Raw genomic sequence first — 27,154 nt, forward strand, 5'->3', positions numbered from 1 at the left:
GAATTTTTTGTTTCCTGAAGGGAAACGACGTTCTAAACAGGACTAATGGTAGACCACTAGCCCCACACTATCAAGGCCAAATTCTACTGTTTTCTAGTGTTTTTAGGCAGTTTTAGTTTTCTACCGTTAGATTTTCGTACAATTTGCATTGTTTTCGATCTCTTGTGTGATTAATTTCTTTTGAGTTGATGATTTATGCCAGTAACCCGTTCTACTAAACAAAGTCAAGTGTAGTTGGATCTCGAAATAGAAAAAACTTTACGCAGGTTACGAAAGGAAGCTCGCCTCAACACCATGGCTATTGCACGACAACAAACACTCAAGGAGCTTGCTGCTCCTAATGTGGAAAATCAACCACTGTGTATAAACATCAACAATAATGTAAACTTTGAGCTCAAATCTGGTTTTATACATTTGCTACCAACATTTAATGGTCTTGCAGGAGAAGATCCTCATACTCATCTCAAGGAGTTCCATATGGTTTGTGTTGGCATGAAACCGATCGGAGTTGATGAAGAACAGGTTAAGTTGAAAGCTTTCCCTTTCTCTTTAAAAGGGGCAGAAAAGGCATGGTTTTTCTCTATTCTCCCATGTTCCATTGGAACATGGAATGCCATGAAGAAGATTTTCCTTGAAAAGTATTTCCCAGCATCTCTAGTTGCCAACATAAGGAAAGAAATATGTGGGATTCGACAATCTCATGGAGAGACACTTTCCGAGTATTGGGAAAGATTTGAGCAACTGTGCATTCAATGCCCTCATCATCAAATACCCGATCAGCTGCTCATTCAATATTTATATGAAGGATTGATGCCTACTGACCGTAGTATCATTGATGCTGCAAGTGGAGGGGCATTGGTAGATAAGACACCGAGGCTGCACGCCAATTAATCTCAAACATGGCAGCTAACTCGAAACAATTTGGCACGCATGGAGACTTCTCCAACAAACGAGTAAATGAGGTAAGTATTTCTAACCTTGAAAATAAAGTTAATGATCTTACTTCTCTTGTGCGTTCTTTGGCTTGTGGAAATGTGCAGCAGGTGAAAGTTTGTAGCATATGCTCCTTACAAGGACATGCTTCGGATATGTGTCCAACAATGCAAGAAGATTACATTGAACAAGCTCATGCAATTGAAGGAACATTCAACGGACAGCCCCAACATAAATATGATCCCTTTTCCAACACGTACAATCCCGGATGGAGAGATCATCCCAACTTACATTACGGCAACCCATCCCAACAAGGCAATCAGGGCCAACAGTTCCATCCCCATAGATTTCAGCCCCAACAAAATTATCAAGCAAGACAACCCCCTCCATTCACAAACTCCAATGTTATGGGGTCGTCATCCAATGATGATCATCGTGAGATGATGAAAACATTGGCTTCTAATACTCTTACCTTGCAACAAAATGTCATGTCTTTTCAACAGGAAACAAGGTCAAGTATTCACAACTTGGAAAAGCAAATGGGGCAAGTAGCTTCAAGTGTAGGGAAATTGGAAGCACAAATGAATGGAAAGTTGCCCTCCCAAGCATTGAATCCAAAAGAGAATGTTAGTGCTATCATGCTGCGAAGCGGGAAAGAACTTGAAGAGAAAAAGTTGAAACAAATTGAGATGGAGGAGGAGGAAGAGATAGAAATTGAATTGAGTACAAAGAAAGAACATCCTCCTCCTCCACAAACTGAAACAAAGACCAACACTCCAAAGGTAACTTCTCACTCAATTAATTCCATTTTTAAAACAATTTCACCCTTTCCTGTGAGTTCTTCTAGGTCAAAGAAAGAGGACAAAGAAAAAGAGATTTTAGAGGTTTTCAAGAAAGTAGAACTGAACATTCCTTTGCTTGATGCTATCAAGCAAATTCCCAAATATGCAAAATTCTTGAAGGAGTTGTGTACTACCAAGAGAGCTTTCAAACTGAAAGGTCATGAAACGGTAAGTATGGGTGAAGTTGTATCTGCCATTGTTCAAAAGAATCTGCCTTTAAAACAAAAAGACCCAGGTGCGTTTACTATCCCATGTGTTATTGGTAATGCTAGTTTTAAAAGAGCTTTATGCGATTTAGGTGCATCCATTAGTGTTATGCCTAAACATGTTTATGATTCTCTTAGTCTAGAGCCTTTGAATAAAACTAGTATTGTAATACAACTTGCGAATCGTAGTTTTGTTTACCCACTTGGTGTGATAGAAGATGTCCTGGTCAAGATTGATAGTTTGGTTATTCCATGTGACTTTTATATTCTTGATATGGAACATGATTCTTATGATTCATCAACCAACACTCCTATATTGTTTGGGAGACCATTCTTGAAAACTGCCAACACAAAGATTGATTGTGGTAAGGATACCTTGTCTATGGAGGTAGGAGATGAAAAAATTGAATTTAATTTTCATGATGCAATGACATATCCTTATAGCAATGTTTATTCTATCATATGTTATGACCAAGTTGATAAGTGTGTGCAGCAAGTTTGTGATTTTGATAGTGAGGATGGATTAAGCATAGCTTTGAGCTATGGCTATGATTTTACCAAGATAGAAGAGATGGACAGGAATATATGTGTTCCCCAAAACATGCATGAATCAGCATTGGCTTTGCGAGCTTTGCAAACTGTTCCCCATGATGCAGGAGTCATTCACCCCATCATGGACAATGCATGGGTGGCGCCTATCCTTTTGGTGCCTAAAAAGATTGGAATTACATTGGAAGAAATACGAAATGATGCTTATGAGAATGCTGGGATTTACAAAGCAAAGACTAAGAATCTTCATGACCGAATGCTTACAAGAAAGGAGTTTCATGTTGGAGACAAAGTCCTTCTTTATCATTCGTGTTTGAAACTTTTTCCTGGAAAATTGCGCTCTCGTTGGATTGGACCCTTTGTTGTTTCTAATGTTTTTCCTTATGGTGCAGTTGAAATTACAAGTTTAGAAACCAACAAAGTACTCAAGGTCAATGGGCATCGTTTGAAACCTTTCTATGAAGGTTGGATGGCAGAACTCACCGCTTCTGTAGAGTTAGCTGAACCAATCTATGAAGAATGAGAATGCCACATGTCAAGCCAATGACATAAAACAAAAGCGCTTACTAGGAGGCAATCCAGCACAAAAAGAAAAAAATCAGATTTGCTTTCTTTTTCCTTATCTTTTTTTTTTGCATTTTAATTTATTTTCTGTCATTCTCTTATGTTCCTTTGCTTTTATTTCAACATTGAGGACAATGTTGTGTTTTAAGTGTGGGGGTATTGGGAGAATTTTAGTTTTCTTTGTTGTTCTTAAAAAAAAAAATTGTATTTGATCTTTTTAACTCCCATTGGTTTTTGAGAATATGAGTATTATGTATGAGAATTAATTGAGATAGATGAAGATATAAATCAAATGAAGGAGTATGCATGCAAATTTTAAGGTTTAATTGGTTTAAGGATTGACTTTGAGAATATGTCATGTTGACTTTATAGTGTTATACCAATACAAGCTTTTGAGCCTTCAACATTATATTCTTTGATTGTGCCTTCTTTCAATGATATGTATCTCTAGAACTTGCTTCATATCTTATTGAGATTATATTCCATTACAAATATACATGAAGATGATAAAGGCATTAGGAATTTTAATCACTTGAACCAAAAAGTCAACCTAAAGCATATTATCCTTAGTGAGCCCCTTTTGAGCTTGTTTATCTTTTCTTTGCTTTATCCATGTATAATCCTTAACTTTTTTTATGTTTTCCTTTTCCCCTGGCCAAGGATTAGTAGAGCATATACTTATGATATCTCATGGAATTATGGTTGGAAATTATGTGAAAAGAAAGAAGAAGTGATACTTGATGAAAAGATGGGCAAAGTTGCCAAAGGTAAAAAAAAAAGAGAAAAAAAAAGAGAAAAAGAAAAAAAAAGGAAAAAAATGAAAAAAAGTGTTCTTTTATGTTCTTAAGATTTTATGTTGAAAGAGCTTGAAATCAAAAGAAGTTAAGCATTGGTGATTAAAGATGAAAAATTTATGTGCTTTGATGGAATATCTTGTTTGAAATATCATTTTTCAGAATGCTCTACATTCTTTGGTTTGAACCTTTCCTTTTACTTTCTTTTACCTCACCTTAACCTTAGCCCCATTACAACCGGAAAATAAGACCTTTTGATTCATGTAGTACTTGTAATAAGTTGCTAATGGAGATGAGATTAAAAAGCAAGCTTATGGTAGAACATACTCTTTGATTGAATTTGAGAGATTTAAACACATAAACCCTAAACACATGAGTGTTGGAGTGTATATCAATGAGAGGACCTATCACTTTGGCATGACATAGATTTCATTTAAATCCCGACGATTGATTGAGTTTTAAAGTTTGCATGTAAATGAATTCATGAGAATTATACTATTTATCCTTCATGATTGTATTCTTGTTTATAATGCATATATTCTTGGACATTGATGGGAGATTAAGAGATTGATCATAGTTTTTTCCAATTTGATTTTATTTATCCTTTCTCGAGGACGAGCAAGAGCTAAGTGTGGGGGTATTTGATGTAACCATATTATTCGATAGTTTCACCCACATCTACCTAATGTTTTGTCTATGTTTTATATATAAAATGCCTTGATATTCTTTGTTTTATGTTTTGAAGGCATTTTTGGATGAAAGATGCAAAAAGGAGTAAATTGGAGGTAATTGGCAGTTTTGACGTTCAGTTGATGTTTTGTGCAGAGCGTGAGTTCTAGAGATCGAAATGAAGTGATTCTAGTGGCACTAAAAAGCTAACATCCATACCTTTCTGGAAATGTAATGCAAGAAAAATAAAAGGAGAAAGATCATGGAAATCACATCCTGCAAAGTCAAATCTCGCATTCTGCCAGTGTTGACCTTTGGCCATTCAAATTTTAATATCGGGAGCTACAGAAGTCCAATTGATGCAAACTTAATTTTCTTGGATTTCTAATTCAAATACCTATCCACGCTCCAAATATCAGAAAAAAACGATGTCATATGAGGGAGATATGATTTTCCAAAGATCACAACTGAATTCTACGAGCAAACAGGTTTCATGAAGAAACGAGTCCAAATTACATTCCGAAGCATCTAAACCGACATCCAAGTTTTTATATCAGCAATTTAGCTCCTCTAAGTCAGAGTTTGAAGATTTCATGCAAGGCTATTTCTCCTTTTTAGGAAAAATAGTTATTGAAGTACTTAAATGTAAATTGTCAACTTAAGGAAGGACTATTTTGTAAAATAGAGACTAGGGTTTCTTAGCATATAAAAAGAAAGAGAGAAGGAGGCAGCAGCCACCAGAAAAGAGGGAGAGCAGAAGGCGGCAGTAGCCAGCAGAGAATAAACACAAATTCTCTCCTCTACAAACCCAAAAAATCATGCTCCTTTCATTCTTTAGAAGTAGTTGTTGAATAGTTATGCAAGGCTAAGCTCTTTTCTTGGTTGCAAGGACACAACAAACCTTTGGAATTCAAGAACCGTGAGATTTATTCTTCCTTCTATTTTCAGTTTATGTTATGAATGAGTATGATTGTTTTCCTATGCATATTTCCTATGATTGTTGTTGATGATTGCTAGAGCGGACTCTAAGTTATTGTTGTGAACAATCTATTGCTAAGTTTAATATCAAAACCGGAGTTGTGATATATGAACTTGTGAAGCAACTAAGCTTGATAATTGTGGCGGAACTACGTTATTGAACTTAGGGAGAACATTAGAACAAAGTGACACAAGCTGCAGACAGCTTGTATGTTAATCTTGATGAAATTATCTAGTTCTTAAAGCTACCATTAAATTAAATCATTAGTGCGGACACTTTGATTGTTTATTGGTTAGGATTAGTTATACGGCAGATCCGTTAATTAATCAACGTTAAGAAAAGATAAAATTTCAGAACATAAACTGCAATTTTTTGTTTCAAGGATCGGTTCTAATTTCCGTTGGTGGATGCGTGCTTGCGACCAAGGTTTGTTTTCTTGATAAGTTTTGGTTTTAATTGATTTTGTTTGCTAGTTTAATTGCTGCCATAGTTTAGATAATCACAAATCAAATCCCCCCAATTACATAACGTACAACATAAAAATCTGACTTGAAACTTCCTCGTGAGATCGACCCCTTGCTTGCTCTATACTATCTTGTGTGTTTTAAGCTAGGGTAATTAATTTGTGCGACCGCGACATCGCAATAGGTGTGCTTAAAACGGTGGCTGTGAAGTTTGTGCATTATTTTTATCGCTCTTCAAATTGAAATTTGGGTGATTTCTCCAACTAGGGATGTATGTTTGCGAGTATGGGTTATGATTGGGCCTTTGAAAACTGTTTAAAGCATGAGCTTGTTCATGGAGACATTCCTTAAAAGAAGGCAAAGTTGGACAGTCATTGGTTGAATGTTCATTGGTTTCAAAGATTTGACACACAATGTCTTGAACATATTTTAGTTGACCACTCTTTTTTAATTCTAGTGCCTCGACTTTTATAGCTAAAGATGCAAACTTGGCTTGGAGATCATGATCTTCCCCAAGGTTGTACATACCTCAACTAGATGTATGAGGTTGGGTTTTACTTGGTGCCTCATAAGTGCCTGTAGTGTCTCAATTTTGAGCATTTTTAGCTAGCAATTCTAGGTACTCCATTGCTTCATTAGGGTCTTTATCCTCAAAAGTTCCATTACATATCAATTCAATCATTTACCTATCTCTAGGAGTTAACCCTTTATAAAAATGTGAAACCAATCTCCATGTTTCAAAACAATGATGAGGGCAAGTATTAAGCAAGTCTCGATACATATCCCAACATTAATAAAATATTTCTCCTGGTTTTTGAGTGAAAGTGATGATTTGTCTTTTGAAAGAGTTTGTTTTATGAAACGGAAAAAACTTCTTTAAAAATTGTTGTTGCATTTCATCCCAAGCACGAATAGATCTTGGTCTCAAATTTTGTAGCCATGTTTTAGCTTTATCTTTTAATGAAAAAGGAAAAAGATTTATTCTAATGGTGTTCATGCTACAATTTAAGTCATTATAGGTGTTACAGACCTCCTCAAATTCCCTTAAATGCAATTATGGATTTTCTAAATCCAAGCCATGAAAAGAAGGTAAAAGTTGAATAATGCCTGGCTTAAAATTAAAATGAGATGCATCAGGGGGAAAAACTATGCATGAGGGTGCAGTTGTTCTTGTAGGATTCATGTGGTCTCTAAGTGTTCTAACACGATTATTCTCATTATGAAGCGACTGATTATCTTTTTCGGCCATATTTTCTAAAAATGATGGGGATACCCTACAAAGTCCACCACTTAATGTACGTGACCAAACTCTCATGCACGTGTAGGAAGAGAATAAAAGGAAGAAAAGAAAAAAAAAGAAAAAAAACAAAACAAAACAAACAAAAGTTAGATAAAATGAAAAGTGAAAAGAGAAAATAAAATAAATACTATAATTTGTACAAGAATTTACCTCCCCGTCAATGGCGCCAAAAACTTGACATGACTAGAGGATTGATATCTTCTCCCGAGTGCATGAGTGTCGAAGTAATAGATAACCCGGCAAGACCGGGTCAAACCACAGGGAGGTTAACTATATAAATTATAAACAACAACAACAACAACAACAACAACAACAACAACAACAACAATAATAAGTTAAAGAGAGCTTTGAGATGTGATATTGATGTAAGGATTAAACAATGATAAAATAATTGTCAAGGTTAAAGGATCCACTAATGGTATTTCAAACAAGTATAGTATAAACTCTTTTTATTACTCAACTGGAAACCACACACAAAGGAGGTTCTAATCAGATTATAAATTGTTAACTGATTACATTAGTTATCTTATTCGAATATTGCTAATACTTGTAACTGTTGTCAGGCATTCATGATTATAACTTATGTTACCAATAAATCAAGTTCCTTTCATAGCACAGGTGTCAGTTATACCATACAGCTAGGCTATGAAAGTGCCAAGTATTTGTTGTACCAAGAGTTATACAACATAAATCTAGATTAACCATTTAACAAGCAAAATATTAAAAGTGAAAAAGATAACAAATATAAAACATGTTAGTATTAAACATTAAGGTCCATGTTGAGTTTATATTATACTTATTCTTACACTATTAGTGTAACCTTTTCACCTTGACATGATAAACTTAGCTAAACATAATGAAAAAGAGAAACATAAATAAACAAGGAAAGGAAATGAAAAGCATAAGCATGAGATTAATATAAGCAAAACTTAAGCATTACAAAATATAAAGAGAGAGCAAGAGCAAGAGCATGATCTTGATCTGAAAACTAAGATGCCTAAATACATGGCAAATGCCTCCTTTTATAGGCCAAAATTCAGAACTGTTGATTTGTTGACTAATTGTTGAGTGGGTGGCCACATCTTGACTTCGTGACAATCCTTATCTTCTTGTCTGCCAAAAACATCATTGATAATGTCATAATTTGATCATATTTAAATCATGAAAGTTCTAGAAAATTGTCTCAGCTTTCCTAGAAAAAACAATTGAGGTCATTTGGACTTTTAGAACTCAAGATATGGGCTGAAAACTGAACAGTGTCTGGGTTGCAGGACAGATTCAAACTTCTCCGTTGTTGCTACAATTTGGACTTGAAAAAGGTCTTTTTAAATCTTGAACTCCACATGAAAGTTTTAGGCTTATGTCTTAGCATTCCATCCATATAAGGCAGACCTAAATCCAAGACTAAAGCTCCAGATATGACCCGATGACCGAATAGTGTTCCAGTTTGGACTGAACCAACATCTCTTTTCTAAATTTGGCCCTCTCTTTGTCCTTTCAATTTCCATACTTAAACTCATTAATCAATCCTTTCATTTATGTGATAGGCCTGCATTTAAGATGAAAATTTACCATAAATTAAAGGTATCTTATGGTATCAGACTTGTTATTATAAAACATGCTTTAGTTAAGGAGTTATTGATACTTCAAGTGCAAAATGATGATATAAAACCTTGATAAAAATACACTTTTAAGTACTAATAAGATTGTAGAGCTATCGTGAGAAGAAAGAGCTGAAGCGGGTTGCAGCTAGAGAGAGAACTAAAGAGAGATGCTTTCCTCCAATTTGAAAATTTCTCCTCCCAATGGTGAGCTGCAGCTCTAGAGTTCCTGATTGTAGGCTCTTTCTTCATTGACCACTCACGTGGCCACCTATAGAAAGTAATCTGAGTCTCTTCTTCATCTGAAACGACAAGAGGGGTTTCAGTTTAACTTAATTTTCTTAGGTATAGTCTTGGTCTCGCCTTCTTCTACCCCTGCTTCGGAGGGTTCAAATTCTTCTCCCTCTCCAACCCTCAGAGATAGCTCAAGGGATGGGATCGTGTCCTCATCATCTCTGGTGGACGTTGGTCTTGATGGATCTGGAGTTAACTCCCTCGACGGTGAAAAGTCCTTCTCTAGTGTCGCCTTAGAGAATCCCTCTGCCACCATTGATGCAATTAGATGGGTTTTTGACCTTATTGCTAATGCTCAAGGTCCAGGTACTTTTAAACCCTCTACCTTAGGGCACTGGAGTGATATGTTCACCAGCACTGTAGCTTTGAATTTTGGTTTGTGATTTTGGGTTTATTTGATGATGCAAGGAGACGGGGTAGGGCATCACCTGCCCCTCCGTCTTTGTTCTGTATCTCTATGATGATTTATCAGAGGGCTTTCAAGCCCTCTGATCAACATGAGGTTTTTCCCCTCATGTAGTTCGGTTTTGTGGTCTTTGAGGCTAGTTGTTTATGGCCAGTGTGCTGGAGCTAGGATTTGCTTGTGGTTGTGCTACTGGTAGCTCGATAGTCTCTGAAAGTTTGGTTGTAGAACGTTTGTTATTGATATACCTGGTGGGCAGCTAGTGCTTGAATGCTGCCTTGGAGTTGCTTATTGCTTGACCTAGTGGATTTGTCAAGCTCTTGTTTTGTGTATTTCCTTTTGGTTATGCTATAGCCTATTTGCGGCTATTTGTTGTTGGCTTGTTCATAACATGAGTTATCGGTTCTGGCTGGTTGGCCTGGGCTTCTTTGCTAGTAGTGGATGATCTGTGTGTGCATGTCAAGATTGTTCAGATATGGGTACATTATGGGACTTGAATAGGTGAAGGCTTTCTTGCCTTCTGAGGCTTTGTCTGGCTGGGTGAGGGTCTCTCCCCAAAGTACAAACTATTGCCCCCTTGTTCTATATTGGTTTTCTGCAGGTCTGTTTTGGCTACCCTTTTCTTGGGCTTACGTGGAGACTGCTCCCACTATGCTCTCTATGTTGATGCCATGGATTCCATCAGTTTGGGTGAGGCTCTCTCCCCAGCTGTTTGGGCTATTGATATAGTGTCCTCTGTCGCAGCTCTGCTAGCATTTGATTGAAGGAAATTGGGGGATTTTCCTTTTTTAGTCTAAGTGGAGAGTGTTGGATGGAGACTATCTTAGTACCAATCAGGTTAACGTTGTGGGCCAGTTTTGGTCTTCTGGTGATGATGTGCGGAAGGTTCACTACTCTTGTGTTGCTTGGTATAGAGCTCTGTTTGGGTGAGGCTCTCTCCCCAAATGCTTTGTCTTCCTGCCTGTTACTGGTTTGGAGCAGCTGGATTCCTTGTCTGGTCTCTACTTTGATTGCGGAATGGTCATGATTGTAATGGTATGGTCATGGTTTGCTGGTCTTCTCGATGGGTGGAGGCTGCTTTGGTCCTATGTTTGTGTGGCCTGGTATCTGATGCTAATTTGGGCTCTTGTGACTGGCTGCTGGATATGATCTAGTCTCACCACTTTGGTGCTGTTTGCTGGACTCCGTCCTTGGTATGATATGGGTTGCACGGGTGCTGATATAGTGCTGATTTGCAAACCTGTGTTTAGTCTCTAGATGCTACTGGTTTGCTACAAAAGTTTCTTTACTGGATGTGGTGCATTACTTGGGATTCGTTTAGGTGAGGTTCTCTCCCCTTGTCCAAAACCTATGCCTCTTGTCTCCTTGATTCTTCTGCAAGTCTGATTCGGTTGACCTCCCTCAATAACTACTATAGATACCAACAGTTTGGGTGAGGCTCTCTCCCCTCATGGTTGGGCTGCTGATGTAGTGTTCTCTGTTGTTGCTTTGCTTCCTTAGTGGAGAGTATTGGATGGAGTCTGTCCTAATAGCGCACTAGCTATGCAGTGGTGCAGGGTTGGGTTGTTGATGATGATGTGTGGATGTTTTCCCATTGAGGCCTAGTACAGGGATCTGTTGCTGCTAAATGCAGCATTGCTCTGGAGTTGGTTGCTGCTATATGCAGCTTGGTATGCTGTGCTTCTTAAAGCTGGCTGGAACGCTTTTGAAGCTGGGTGGTCTAATGGTTTGCTAGACTACTGTGTTCTTCTCTGGCTCGTTTCTGTTGCTTGTCCTTTCACAAGCTTTGGTTGGTAGAGGGTTGGTCTCAATGGATGTTGTCTTATATGAGAGATATAATGACAGCGTGGCCTTTTGCTTAAGTGCTTTATCACTATTGTGTGTGTCTGTTGCTACCTTGGTTGCAAGTGGAAATGTTGGCTCTTGATCGTTGCTATGGCTCTCAACTGTTTGGGTAAGGCTCTCTCCCCTCAAGGTTAGGCTTCTAATTTCTCTGATGCTGCCGGGTTTTGGATCTCCAGATTGAAGCTTTTTTATCTGCTAGTGGGGATTAGTTAGGGTGAGGCTCTTTCCCCATTTGCTTGTTCTTGTCTAGTTGATGGAAGCTAGAGCAGCTATGTAGGCCCTGCTACTGTTTGACTGTAATGGGGATCAATTCGGGTGAGGCTCTCTCCCCAATGCTTTGATCTCCCTGTTCCTGGATGCACAATCCTTGCGGCATTGGAGTGCTGGAAGCCATGCCTCTATAGGGCATCATTGTTGGCATACTGCCGCTTGATAGCTTAGGGCTGGCTTTTGCTGCTGTGCTAGAACAGGCTGCTGCTGGGGTCTGTTGTTGATGTTTTGCTCCTCATCTCAACTGTTGTTCTGCCGTCTACTGGGTTGGAAGGAGTTTCGCTGCTGGTTTTTGGGTCTCCTAGCCGATGTTTTCATTGTATGCTAGTTTGTTGTGCCTTATGGCTTTGATGCTTGTTTAAGGGAGCCTGTTCCCTTTTGATTCTGTTAATCCAGGGAGTCTGTTCCCTTAGTTTTTCTATTCAGCAAGCTTGTCTTGCTTATAGTTTGTTCAAGGGAGTCTGTTCCCTTTGCCTTCTGTTCAGCAAGCTTGTCTTGCTTTTGATTTGGTCAAGGGACTTTACTCCCTTTTCCTTGTATTGCTGGTCTCCAGCGCATTTTTGATCTATAATATTCTTACATTTGATCAATAAAAAAAAGATTGCAGACCTATCAATAACATTACTATAAAGTATCAACATCTTATTCCTAGATTAGATGATATGTTGGATGGATTACGTGGTTTTAAAATGTTTTCAAATATTGATTTAAAAAGTAGTTATCATCAAATTAGGATGAACGAAGGGGATGGATGGAAAACTGCTTTTAAAACTAAATATGGTTTGTATGAGTGGTTGGTTATACCTTTTGGACTTACTAATGCACATAGTATTTTTATGAGATTGATGAATCATGTTTTGCGTACTTTCATTGGTAAGTTTGAAGTTGTCTACTTTGATGATATTTTGATTTATAGTAAGGAGTTTGATGAGCATATGGATTATTTGAGACAAGTTCTTAATGTGCTTAGAAAAAGCCCTTATATGCTAATTTGAAAAAGTGTGACTTTTGCATAGATATAATTATTTTTCTTGGATATGTTGTTAGTGCAAAAGGTATAGCGATGGATGAGGCTAAGGTGAAGGATTTGCATACAAAGATTCAACAACAAATAGAGAAAAACAATGAACAATATGCACACAAGGCAAATAAAGGACGGAAATTGGTGAGATTTGAACCAGGTGATTGGGTTGGGTGCATATGAGGAAGGAAAGGTTTCTTGAACAAAGAGGATCAAAGTTGATGCCTCAAGGAGATGGTTTTTATCAGATCATAGAAAGGATTAATGATAATGACTACAAAGTGGACTTACCGGGTGAGTATGGTGTTAGTGCTACCTTCAATGTTTCTGATCTTTCTTTGTTTGATGTAGGTGATGATTCGAGGTCGAATCCTTTTAAGAAGAGAGGGGATGACGCGATCCAACCATCAAAGGATCCATTAGAGGTTCCAGTTGATCCTGTTATTAGGCTTAAGACTAAGAAGTTCAAAGAAGCTTTCAATGGACTTCTTTAAGATACATTGGCTAAGGTGGACTTCAAGAGGATTTGTAATAATAAAAAGCAAGCCTTGATTAATCTTATTCATGTTTAAGAGGGGCTTGTTGGTGGAACCAAGACCATTACACAAGGATTGGGAGAAGAAGACTAGATTCAGATAGTTTGATCTTTGGTTACTATGTTAGTCATAACTGGAGCTACAAATTGAATTTTAATGTAATTCTAGTTGGGCTGGAAACTAGACCTCCATACCTTTCCAACGGTATATGGAACACCTTTTAATTCATTAAGAAGAGAGAGAATCATTCATTTTAAGTTGGGCTTTTGTTGCTGCCAGATAGAATGCGGAAACAACAAACTTGTCTTATTTAATTAGTTGGACTATCAAACTTTATTTGTTTTGAGAAGAGACATTTTGTTTGGGTTTAGACTTGTTTATTTTAATTAGTTTAGGCTAGTTTTAGATTGAGTTGATTATTATTTAAATTGGGCTTATGTGAGACCCATTAGGAAAACTAAGGTTTTGGCTTAGAGTTTAAATACTCTTTAGGAATAATTTTAGGGTAGACTTCTGATGATATTTTCAGCATTATAGCCAACTTTTTGGTTGCTCAATCTTGGTTCTTGATTGAACTTTCAACTCTTCAAAGAACTAACCATTATTTGTTGTGAATTTATACTTTCTTTGCTCGTCTCCAGGTATAGGCGTTGTGATCGAGTTGGTTTATAGTCTTGTTGCCTTGGAGCAAGTCTTCCATTGTGATAAGCTCATTCAAATCTAAAAAAACTTGGATTAGATTGATCTTGGGGTTGCGAATTCCATTAAATTCTGCTAGGGTTCACAACAACTGCACCATAGAATACCACCCCAGGAAAGCAAATGTGGTGGTAAATGCCCTCAGTTGCAAAAATAGAGCTGCCATGAGTAAGCCAATGGTGGGAAAGGATCGGCAATTGGTGGAATTGAAAAGAATGGGTGCAGAATTGGGCATTAATACAGGAGGTGGGCTAGTGGCCTAATTATTGGTGCGACCAATGTATTGGGAATAGATACTACAAGCCCAATTCCATGACAATGAGGGGTTCAAGATTAGGAAGAACATGGAGGTCGGGGGAGAAACACAATTATGGGTAGCGGATGATAGATCATTGATGATGGAATAATGGTTGTACGTACCTAATGACAAAACAGTCAAACAAATGGTTCTACGAGAAGAACATGAGTCCTAGTTCTCTATACATCCTGGCAGCACTAAGATGTATCGAGACCTAAAACACCTCTATTGGTGGCTTAATATGAAAAGGGAAATAGTTGAGTATGTGTCTAAGTGCGGGATATGTCAACAAGTCAAGGTTGAACACACTAAAGGCCCGTATGACCCTTACAATCATTACAAATTCCAGAATAGAAGTAGGAGATGATCACCATGGATTTTGTGTCGGGATTTCCCAAAGGGATGAAAGGAAATGATGCGATATGAGTCATTGTAGATCGGTTGATGAAATCTGAACTATTCTTGCCTATAAAGATGACCGACTCGGTAGACAAGATTGCCAAGATCTATATAAACGATGCGGTACGACTCCATGGGATTCCAATGTCCATTGTATCGGATCAAGATCCTAGGTTCACCTCTCGACTTTGGCCGAGCATACAACATGCCTTGGGGACAAGGTTGGACGTGAGCATTGTGTTTCACCCTCAAACTGATGGCCAATTAGAAAGAGTGTTCCAAGTCTTGGTAGACCTATTACAGGCATGTGTGCTAGAATTTGGAGGAAACTGGATGGAACACATAACATTGGTGGAGTTCACGTGTAACAATAGTCACCAAACCACATTAGGGATGGCCTGTTATGAATTCTTGTATGGTAGGAGGTGCAGGACTCCTATATGTTGAGAAGAAGTTGGGGACCAGAAGTTGGATGGCGCGGAGTTGGTTAAAGTCACCATGGAGAAAGTGAGAACCATCAGGGATCACATCAAAGCCACATAGGATAGACATAAGAAGTATGATAATGTAAGGAGGAGACCTCTCAAGTTTAGTGCGGGGGACCAGGTGTTCCTGAAGGTAGCCTTATGGAAGAACACGTTACAATTCAGATTGAAAGGGAAGTTAACTCCCTGCTTCATCGGACCCTTCAAAAACTTGCAACAAGTGGGGCTAGTAGCCTACTAAGTGGACTTGTCCCTATAATTAGCCAAGCTCCATGATGTGTTCCATGTCTCCTTGTTAAGGAAGGCTAACGTGGACCCCACCTAGATCCTACCTCGAGTTCCAGTAGAAGTCAATGAAGACTTAACACTCGAATCAAGGCCCATAAGGATACTAGATCGAGAAGTGAAGAAGCTGCGAAACAAAAGGATGCCCATCATCAGAATCTTATGGTGAAATGCTCAAATAGAAGAGGAAACTTGGGACAGGGAGTTTGAAATGAGGAAAAAGTACCCCAATTTATTTGAGCTACCAGATATGGATTATAAAACCTCTTAAATTTCGAGGATGAAATTCATGTTAAGGGAGGGAGAATGAAAACAACAAAAAAAATGAAAGTACAATCAACCCCACCATCGCTACTGATTTCTAAATTGGCAGCGACATAGTTTTCGCTGTTGATTTAGAAATTGGCAGTGACATAGTTTTCATGGTTGATTTTTGAATCGTCAGCGACACAGTTTTTGCTGTCGATTCAGAAATCGACAGCAACTCAGTCTAATTGAAAGTTTTGGAAATAATCAGGTTGTCTTAAGGAGCTAAGAGGGAGGGGTAAAACCTATTTTGGACAGACAAAACAAGGACAAGAGCACATCTAAACCAACCCCAAACACCCCATTTCATTTAATGTGAAGTATAAATGCAAGGACAGAGAGAGAGAAGGTGACCCTTCCTTTTCCCAACGTCTACAAGCAGTAGCTTCATGTCCAGCTGTATGCTTCTCTTCTCTTCCTCCTTCCTAATGAAAACTGAACCAAAACCAGCAGAAAGCACATCTGTGAACGTGTGAGAGAAAGAGAGAGAGTTGAGATCTTGAGTAGAGGCTGAAGAACTATTTAGAGGGAAGAGAAAAGGGGGTAGAACATGTAAAACCTGGGAAAAATAATAAATAAATAAAAGTGAAAGAATTCATGCATATGATTAAATAAAAACAGAAATTCAGAAATTTTTGAATATAAATTTCCCGGCGAAATAATTCGAGACATTATAATAAACACGGTACTGTTGAGGGTTAGATTTAATTGAAGAGAATAATGCACTTAAAGAAAAAGGGGGTCTAAATGCAAATAAGGGAAAATATAGAGTATAAATACTCTCTGCTCACCAAGACAATCGGTAGGAACCATAAGGAGAGAAAATAGGGAGTTTTATACCCATTCTCGAGAAATCAAGAGAGAGATACTAAAATTTCAAGAACCCATCCAAGATTAAGAGCTTAAAGATGGGATAATTACTTGAGAGCAAAGGATTACCAAGAAATTGAACAAGAAGAAAAGACAGGAGAGAAATTGAACAAGAAGAAAAGAAAGGAGGGAGTTAAAAATCTTCAACTGGTTGAAGATCAAAATCTTCAACCTTGATATTGAATCATAGGTTAGGGTTCTTAGACTTAAATTGGGGGAAAAGTACTTATTGTTGAGATTAAGTTAATTCATGTGTGTAGTATGTAGTTTATGAGACTATTGTGTGAAGGGGAGGGGGAGACGAATTTGGACAGACTTGTCTCCTAACTTTCGATGAGATTTCAGGTAGGAGGATGAGGGGATTAGGATCGGGTTCCCTATAGAAATTGTAGATTTGAATGTTAGCTAACCAAGGAAACTGGTCTTGCTCAATTTGGAAATATAGAACTCCAGTTATGGGTTACCAACTGAGACTGAGTCGTGACTGATTATGTAAGGCAGTAGGACTAATTAGTAAATGAACAATTTTGACTATCTTGGAGGCAAAATTGGGTTCTCCTCCCTTAAAGAACTAGTAGCCTCGTGTATTAGCTTTCTAACGAGATCAATCTTAGTTAAAATGGAGTTTTAGAACTTTAGATATAGTTAAAAATCTGATGAGTGTTCAAACAGTAACAGTTGGAAATTTGATAGTAACAGTTGGAAATTGGACAGTAACAGTTCAAAGTCAAACAGTAACAGTTCAAAGTCAAACAGTAACAATGGGAAAAGTCAAACAGTAACAGTTGGAAAAGTCAAACAGTAACGGTGGGAAAAGTCAGACAGTAACGGATGGAAAAGTCAGACAGTAACGGATGGAAAAGTCAAACAGTAACAATAGCAAAAGTCAAACAGTAACAGTTCAAAGTTAGACAGTAATAGTTGAAAATTGGACAGTAACAGTTGGAAATTTGACAGTAACAGTTGGAAATTGGACAGTAACAATTCAAAGTTAGATAGTAACAGTAGACTTTCATGTGAATACTATAAATAAGAATATAAAATAATTGAGTCATACGAACACTTGTATATTGAGATATTAACTTTGAAAATATACATGATATATGTATGTATGTTATTATGAGGAAATGAACATGCATAGAAAGTAAAAAAAACTTCCTTGTGATTCAGGAGGAGCAATCAGGATTGGATCTTCTGTTAGGGGAGGTCGTGAGACAGGCGAAGCAGGTGCATGATTTTCCCTCCTATTTGCACTTATACAATTTAGAATCCTTCTGGTGAATGCAATTATAATAAATATCGTGTTCAATGTAAATAAAGCCTAGTGTATTTACAAGATTAGCTTCGACTAATGGCATCCGTGATAGGATTGCCGGATATGATTTACATGATTAGCTTTGGCTAATGGCATCCGTGATAGGATTGCCGGGATAAGATTTACATGATTAGCTTCGGCTAATGACATCCATGATAGGATTGCCGAGATAAGATTTACATGATTAAACCTTGCAATGTCACCCAGTTTATGCAAGTAAATAAGATTATTCAATTAAGAATATACAAATAAGTGTTAATTGGGTTTAAAAGATTTACAAGCAAAATATAAGTTTTTGTTAGAGTTCTCATGGAGTCGATAGAAAGCAAATACTTCATTCGTATTCATTACATGAGCATACATATATTCTTTAGCAACATAATGGTATGTTTATTTATGTTACAGGTCCATCAAACATCCAGGAAGATCATTAGTTTAGGACTCTACTTTGTGAAACTTATGTAATTATTTAACTTAAAACAAAAGGGAATTAACGTGTTTAGGCAGTATACTTTTGTGCAAACCTTGATGTATTTATAAAGGTTCAGCTTAGCATGTAGTATCTTAGTTATCTTGTAATCAACCCTTTTGAAATATTTAAGAACACTTCTTATTTTGTAAATACTTTCTTTGCATGTGAGTACTCCTTTTCCTTTAAATTTTATGATATAATGTGTTGGACTATGTTCATATTGAACTTACTCGTAGGATATATATATATATATATATATATATATATATATATATATATATATATATATTGTGTGGATTGTATGAGGTGTGGAATCATGAGGTTTGATATAAGGTCCGGAATTAAGGGACCTTGTGATGATGTGTTGATTGAGTAAACTGATAGTAGTCGATAACTTGGGATGTCTTACATGCAAACGAAACTCTGACGATTTTTGGAAAAAAAAATTACCCTCAAATAAAAAAGATATGTTGGAATCTTTTAACATTGATCAAGTCGTACAGTCGGACTATTACATAACAGGTGGGAAGAAATTGGCAGAAGAAGGAGAACCGAGAGAGAAAGAGGGAGAAAGAGAGAAGGAAATCTACCAAACTATCAAGATAAACTTAGATATGAAAGGTATGGGCCATGTAGTCTCCTCCCCTTATTCTTGGAACCCAGAACCGAAAATGATGAAGGAGTTCCTTAGAAAATTGACCTAATAGAAAATTGACCTAAGACCCCTAAGCTAGCTATAAAAGAAAATTGAAGCAACTAAGAGGACAAAGAAATAGAGACAAATAAGGCAATTTCCATAACATCAAAAAAAGAAAAATGTATAAAATGAAAAGAAAAAAACATGGTAGAGGGCCAACCTTAGCTATGGGATTGGCCAAAATGCATGTGTGTGTTCTGCTAGGATTTGATGAAAGATTATGTGCTGGAATTGATAATTTCAATGTGTGTATTCTGTTGAGATTTGATGAAACATTATGTGCTAGAGTTGATGATAACAATGTGTGTGTTCTGCTGGAATTTGATGAAAGATTATGTGCTAAAATTGATTATTGCATGTGTGTATTTGCTCGACTTTTGTGATAGATTATGTGCTGGGATTGATTTTTGCATGTGTGTGTGTTTGTTCATGCTAAAATCATATGACTTTGCTGGAACTTAATGTCAAATTGCATGTCTCCAGCGAATCTGTGATTCACTGTCAAATTATGTGTTTTGTAGTGAATTTGGGGTTCGCTGCTGAAGTTGTATTGTTTACAGCGAATTTGAAATTCACTACTGAAATTGAGTTGTTTGCAGCGAATTAACATTCGATGCTGAATTGCGTGTTCTGCAGTTAATTTGAGATTCGTTGTTGAAGTTGTATTGTCTATAGCGAATTTGTAAAACGGTGTCAAAATTGAGTTGTTTGTAGCGAATTAACATTCGCTGACTAATTATGTGTTTTGCAGCGAATTTGGGATTTGCTTCCAAAGTTGTATTGTCTGCAGTGAATTTGTAATTCACTGCCAAAATTGAGTTGTTTGCAGCGAATTAACATTCGATACTGAATTGTGTGTTCTACAACGAATTTTGGTTTCGTTGCCGAAGTTGTATTGCTGCAACGATTAGCATTCACTGTCGAATTGTGTGTTCTGCAGCGAGCTTGGGGTTCGTTGCTAAAGTTGTATTCTCTAAAACAAATTTGTAATTTGCTGCCGAAATTGAGTTGTTTGCAGCGAATTAGCATTCGATGCTGAATTGTGTGTTCTGTAGCGAATATGTAATTCACTGTCGAAATTGAGTTGTTTGCAGCAAATTAGCATTCACTGTTGAATTGTGTGTTCTGCAGAGAATTTGGGACCTGCTACTGAAATTGAGTTGTTTGCAGCGAATTAACATTCGTTGTCGAATTGTGTGTTTTGCAGCAAATTTGGGGTTCATTGCCGAAGTTGTATTTTCTGCAGCGAATTTGTAATTCGCTGCTGAAATTGAGTTATTTGCAGCGAATTAGCATTCGCTCCTGAATTGTGTGTTCTGCAGAGAATTTAGGACTCGCTGCCGAAATTGAGTTGTTTGTAGCGAATTTGCATTCGCTACCAAATTATATGTTTTACAGAGAATTTGGGATTGACTGCCGAAGTTATATTATATACAACGAATTTGTGATTCGTTGATGAAATTGAGTTGTTTGCAGCGAATTAACATTCGCTGCCGAATTGTGTGTTCTGCAGTGAATTTGGGGTTCGCTGTTGAAGTTGTATTGTCTGCAGTGAATTTGTAATTCACTGCTGAAATTGAGTTGTTTGTAGCGAATTAACATTCGCTGTCGAATTGTGTGTTATGCAGTGAATAAGTAATTCACTGCCAAAATTAAGTTGTTTGCAACGCATTAGCATTCATTATTGAATTGTGAGTTCTGCAGAGAATTTGGGACTCGCTGCTGAAATTGAGTTGTTTGCAGCGAATTAACATTCGCTGTCGAATTGTGTGTTTTGCAGCAAATTTAGGGTTCATTGCTGAAGTTGTATTTTCTGCAGTGAATTTGTAATTCGCTGTTGAAATTGAGTTATTTGCAGCGAATTAGCATTCGCTCCTGAATTGTGTGTTCTACAGAGAATTTAGGACTCGTTGCCGAAATTGAGTTGTTTGCAGCGGATTTGCATTCGCTGCCGAATTATGTGTTCTGAACGAATTTGGGATTCACTGCCGAAGTTATATTGTATACAATGAATTTGTGATTCGTTGCCGAAATTGAGTTGTCTATAGCGAATCAGCATTCACTGCCGAAGTTATATTGTTTACAGCGAATCAACGTTCATTACCGAAGTTGTATTGTTTACAGTGAATCAACGTTCACGGCCGAGGTTGTGTTGTCTGCAGCGAAATTGTGAGTTACTATCAGAATTGTGTTGTTCACAGCGAATTAGCATTCATTGCTGAAAACGTGTTGGCTGCACCGAAGTAGCTTTTGCTGCCGAAATTGTGGCACTAGCAGCGAAATAGTTTTCGTTGACGAAGTACGGCCTGCAACGAATCAGTTTTCACCGTCGATTTCTACAATAGGCCTTCGGGTAGAAATGACTCAAATGCTTGTAACAATTTCATTGTATGATGGTGTAAAATGTGGAACACTTGAATGTGAACATATGAACTCTTGAAATAAGTATGGTGATGAATGTGATTCAAAAATACAAATGTAGTGATTTATGACCATTGATGTCTTAGGTGGTGCAGCCGGAATCGAACCATCGTCAGGACAGAGACAACCTGCAAGTGGAGCATGTAGGTGACTTCCACCTTCCTTTTTCATAACGTTGATTTATGAAATGCTCTATCATGAATTGTTACCGTATTGTGTTAGTATAGTTATCAAAGTGCCAAATGGGTAAATGTTGACAAATGATTGATTAGCTTCGGCTAATGGCATCTGAATGGATGACCGGGACAAATGATTGATTAGCTTCGGCTAATGGCATCTGAATGGATGGTCGAGACAAACGGTTGATTAGCTCCGACTAATAGCATCCAAATGGATGACCGGGATAAATGGTTGATTAGCTTCGAGTAATGGCATCCGAAGCAAATGGTCGAGATGAGTGAACAATTAACCTCGGCTAATGATGACTTAAGAGGATAACTAGATTTAAGATTATGGCTGATTGAATGAATTGATGCATTTATATGTACTACAAGTTGTGCATACCAAGTACATAAAGGAACTACGAATGTTACGCCTCAAACATAGGATAATGTTTTTGTTTTTTGATCAAATGTTAGAATTTTATAGATCAAAAAGCAATATTAGCTGGAAAACCAGCATGCCAAAAATACATATGTACAGAACAAGCCAGTGAAAACAGACTCCCAACAAGTGCAAACAAAATAAAAAACCCAGAGAAACAAAACTTCTCATACATAGAGATAAGGTACCCTCACTACAGGTGCCAAGAACCCAAAGATATAGGTGCCAAGAATAACCGAGGGAAACAAAAAACCACAAGCCATCAAGACAAAAATGCTTAACTACATTTACCCAAAATTCCAAAAGCCATGGATAGAGACCACGGACAAAAGCAGGTGGACCCGACAGCAAAGAGATGCACGTGTAGCCAATCTGCATGAACCATGCATACACGAAGCAGCATTTCTCTATAGAAAAACCATAACTGAGAGTACTATCTTCAAAATTCCAACACCCAAAAATATGTGAGCGCACAGCCACCGGAAGACAAAGCCTAGAGGACCCAGAGAGGTGAACCTGATGTGAGGAACACAAGAGCAAGCATCGCACTTCCTCATGCAGTGACATAGGGGAAGGGAATCGATTGGCCTTGCTCATGCAGCAACGTGGTAAAGAGAGTGGTCTTTTTCATGGAAATGCAAAACTGTGTAGAAAAGAAGTTGGAATCTTCGGAATGTGGCATCTATAGAGGATGACTTGTGTGCAAAGATGCGGTTGTTTCGTTCATCCCAAATCAAATACACAAGCAGGGCAAGGGATGCACGTCTCATTCTTTGCGTAAGCTCTTTTCTCCTACCATTGAGACCGCTTATGGCACTGGAAAGTGTAGACATAGGTCGGTTGATTCTTAACCAGCTCTTAGCACGATTCCATAGTAAAGAAGTCCAGCTGCAAATGAAAAAAAGATGGGCATGTGTCTCGTCATCATTATTGCATAAAGAACAAAGAGTTTCTGTGGAGAGGTAGCTGAGTCGGTCCCTTGTTCGGAGTCTACTGAGGGCTGCGAGCCAAAGAATGAATTTAGTCTGAGGCAGAGACCATTCCTCCCAAACAACCTTAGTCCACTGGACACTCTCACCTTTAGACCTAAAGAACTCATGAGCATTAATAAGAAATGTCCCCGAACTAGTATCCCAACTTTGAAGAGTGTTGATTGTAGCAAGAACGCCTCCACATTGTTCTACCAGCTGGTTTTTGAGAGTGCAAATGGACTTCCATAGAGGTGATGAAACGCTCCTTACACCCACATCCCAGATTGTGGTATGAGAAAGGTAATAATGCGCCACCCAACGAATCCACAAAGAGTCTGTTTTAAGGTGAAAGTTCCATAGCTGTTTGACCAAAAAACCTTTGTTATGAGCCCTGATATCTAGGAGAGCCAAGCCTCCTTCCTGTTTGGGAAGACAAAACTTTTGACAGGAGACAAGAGCAGAGTGAGGCAAACAAGAGTTCCCAGACCAGAGAAAGCTACGACAGATGCTATTGATCTTGGTAATAACTATACCTGGAATCGGAAAAATACTGAGCCAGAATTGAACCATGCCATGCAGTACTGATCTAATGAGTTCAAGGCGACCAGCATAGGAGAGGAGTTTCCCCATCCAACTCTGAATAGAAGATTCCAATTTCTGAAGGAGAGGGCAGAATTGAGTAGCCAATAATCTATGAGGACTTAGAGGGACTCCTAGATAACGGAAAGGAAAACTCCCTTCTAAAAAACCAGTGAGGCGCAAGATGGCAAGCTTAACACTTTCCCCCACTCCACCAAAGTATATAGAGGACTTCGCAGCATTAATATCAAGACCGGACATCCATCCAAAAGCAAGAAGCTGCTGGTTTAAAATGCTAACTGACTGCATATCACACCGACAGAGTAAAAGGACATCATCTGCAAAAGCTAAGTGGCTGACCCCTAGAGCACTACACTTGGGGTGGAAATTGAAATCAGTGTGCTGCGTACTCTGGTTAAGCATTCTAGAAAAGTATTCCATACAAGCAAGAAAAAGATAAGGGGAAAGGGGATCTCCTTGACGAACTCTGCATTGCCCTTTGAAGAAACCATATAAATTCCCATTAACAGCAACAAAAAACGAAGCAGTCTCAACACATTGCATAATAAGCTGGACAAAAAGAGGAGGGAAACCCAAGGATAGCAAGACTTGTCGCAGAAAAGACCATTGAATAGAGTCAAAAGCTTTCCTGAAATCAATCTTGATAATACATCTAGGGGATGCCCTCTTCCTCCCATAATGACGTAGAAGCTCCTGCATGAGGTGGATATTGTCAGCCATATTCCTTCCTCCTAGAAAAGCATTCTGGGCAGGGCTGATGAGATCCTGAAGAACATGTGCCATTCTCCCCGCAAGAATCTTGGAAATAACCTTATAAATAACATTGCAACAAGAGATCGGCCGAAAATCAGCAGCCAAGTTGGCATTGGATGATTTTGGAACAAGGGCAATGATCGAATGGTTGACCTGCTTAAGCAACTCTCCAGAAGCAAAGAAATCCTTGACTGCAGCACAGAATTCACCGCCAACTATACTCCATGCTTTCTTGAAGAACAGGGATGAGTATCCATCTGGCCCTGGGGCCTTCTCGTTGCCAATGCTGAAAAGTGTTTGCTGGATGAGGTCATCTGTTAATGGTCCCAAAAGAAAATCATAAGAAGCAGCATCAAGGCAGGGGCCACAATGGATGACATCCTCATTGATGGGGATAGTTTGTTTTGTAGAGCCGAGGAGACTTCTATAGTATCGAACGAACTCATGCCCCACCTCATCAACCGAAGAAGTATACATGCCAGAGGGAACCTGGATTGCTGGAATATGATTTCTCCTATGCTTTTGGCTCAGCAATGCGTGGAAGAAACAAGTGCCTTTGTCCGCTTCCTTTAAGAAAGTAAATTTGAGTTTCTGCCCATAGTAACTCTGCTCTGCCGACTTAAGGTGCAAAAGTTGTGATCTGAGATGCTTATTATTATTAAGTAATCACATTCTTACAACAAGGATGTCACACTAACAAGGTGCCTAAGAACCTCAATACATAGGAACTTACTTTTGTAAGGAATCATGTAATTGCATTCTAAATCACGATGTATTTTGTACGAATTAATGTACTGAACGTATAACTATTATTAGATCTTTCTATTTAAATTCATGATGACTATTAGTAGGATAGGAATGCAAACTCATGTCTATGCATGTATTTTTTAATGTGAACTTATAATCATGCAAACATAATATTATGTGTATAAGTAAGATTCACTTTTAAATGAAATGTTATTTGATGTTGGTGTATGGATTGTATCTTGATAATGAGAGAGAACATGTTCGCCGATTACCGACAAGATGTGTGTCAAGTGTGTGTGTCTATATATATATATATATATATATATATATATATGTATATATATATATTTACCGTTGTTTTGGGCTTAAAAAGCCGGGTTGTTACAGATTTCGAGCCAATAAGGATGAAGCATTATAATTTTTATATTTTTCTTTTAGCGTTGTAAGGTTCAATGCCTCTCGTTAAACAAAATAGTAGCATTTTTCAAGTATGTAACTAGCTCTTTATGTAAAATCTCTCCTTGAATTTGTTCAAAGTCATCTTCCAATCTAGCAACAAATATGTGTACCCTTAGTTGTTCAAAGGACTCCTGGTATATTGTAATATCATCAAGATCTTTCATGATAAATTTGTTATGGTGTTCTAACTCTTAGAAAATCTCGGTTAGCTCTCTATAATAGTTTGATATAGACTTTCCATGTTATTTGGCAGCGAAGACCTTTTGGTTTAAGGTGAAAACTTGGAACTCAACATTTCCATCATAAAAGGCTGTTGATAGAACATTTTGAATTTTGTAGGCAGTAGATAATTGTAAAAACCTTCATAATTGAGTCACAGACATCAATAGTCACCTATTCACTTTTTAATTTTTAGCATACCACTTTTATACTCATCTTTGATTCTGTAGGTGGCTTAATATTTTTCCCTGAATATAGGAGACTTTTCTTCTTTTAGCAAGATGCAATGCTAGAGTTTCAGACATCATTGATGAGGAAGGTTGGAGCTTCCCAAGTGGCCACTAAGCCCTCCTGCACATCTGGAATTCGATGACTCTTCAGCCTAGGACAAACTTGCAGGACCACCTCGTTCGGAAAGGGCACAACTCAGGCAAGTTCACCATTGATTCTGCTTGGGAGCTGTTATCTAGACCTCCTAATTCCTATCATCATCTGCAATGCTTCCCAGGACATATTCCCCACCAATCCTTCATCCTCTGGTTAGCATCACAGGAAAGGCTTCAAACCATGGACAGACTCCACATTGCAGGAAACATAGCCAGCACAATGTGCATCCTATGTGGTAGCCAGAATGAATTCCATGATCATCTTTTCTTCCAATGCTCTTATGCAAGCTCAGTTTGGGAATCCATCAACACCCATGCACACATGCATGCAATGGCCTAACTTGCAGTGGATCCAACTTCTACAATGGGCATCCGTGAACTACAAGAAGAGGAAGGATAGAACACACATTCTAGCAAGGTTGATTCTCTCGGCCACAGTTTATTTCTTTTGGTTTGAAAGGAACAACAGAATTTTCAGCAGCATCTCCCACCCTAACCAGGAAGTAAGTGCAGACATTATTCATCTCATTCGAGCTCACTTGAACAACATCAACAAGTGCACTATTCTAGACTCCATTCGCTAGATATGGAACATACAGGAGCAGTAATCTTCTCGCCTCCAAGACCTCTCTCTTAGCTAGTTAGCTAGTTGTTTTTTGTTATTTTCCCTTGCTGCTTGCATATGGCTTGTTGCTCATTCCAGGCAGCATGTTCATGCATGTTTGCATCCAAGTCCTCTCTCTCAGTTTTTTCCTTTCTTGTTTCTTGACTGTTTCGGTTTTGTAACGACCCGGCTTTTTCAAGGCAAAAATTAATGGAATTTTTTTTAATCGTTCGGTTTCTGGATGTTTTTCACCATATCATTCTTCAGATTTATCATTACATTTTGTTCATTAACA

General features: G+C 38.0%; 1 pseudogene; it reads right to left on the reverse strand.

Moving 5' to 3' along the window:
* LOC133694377 (uncharacterized) overlaps nucleotides 1–6,340 on the reverse strand; it is a 78,926-nt pseudogene extending 72,586 nt beyond the window's left edge.
* Between the last annotated feature and the right edge of the window lie 20,814 nt (nucleotides 6,341–27,154).

Source organism: Populus nigra, chromosome 5 (genome assembly GCF_951802175.1).
Source record: "Populus nigra chromosome 5, ddPopNigr1.1, whole genome shotgun sequence".
NCBI lineage: Eukaryota > Viridiplantae > Streptophyta > Magnoliopsida > Malpighiales > Salicaceae > Populus > Populus nigra.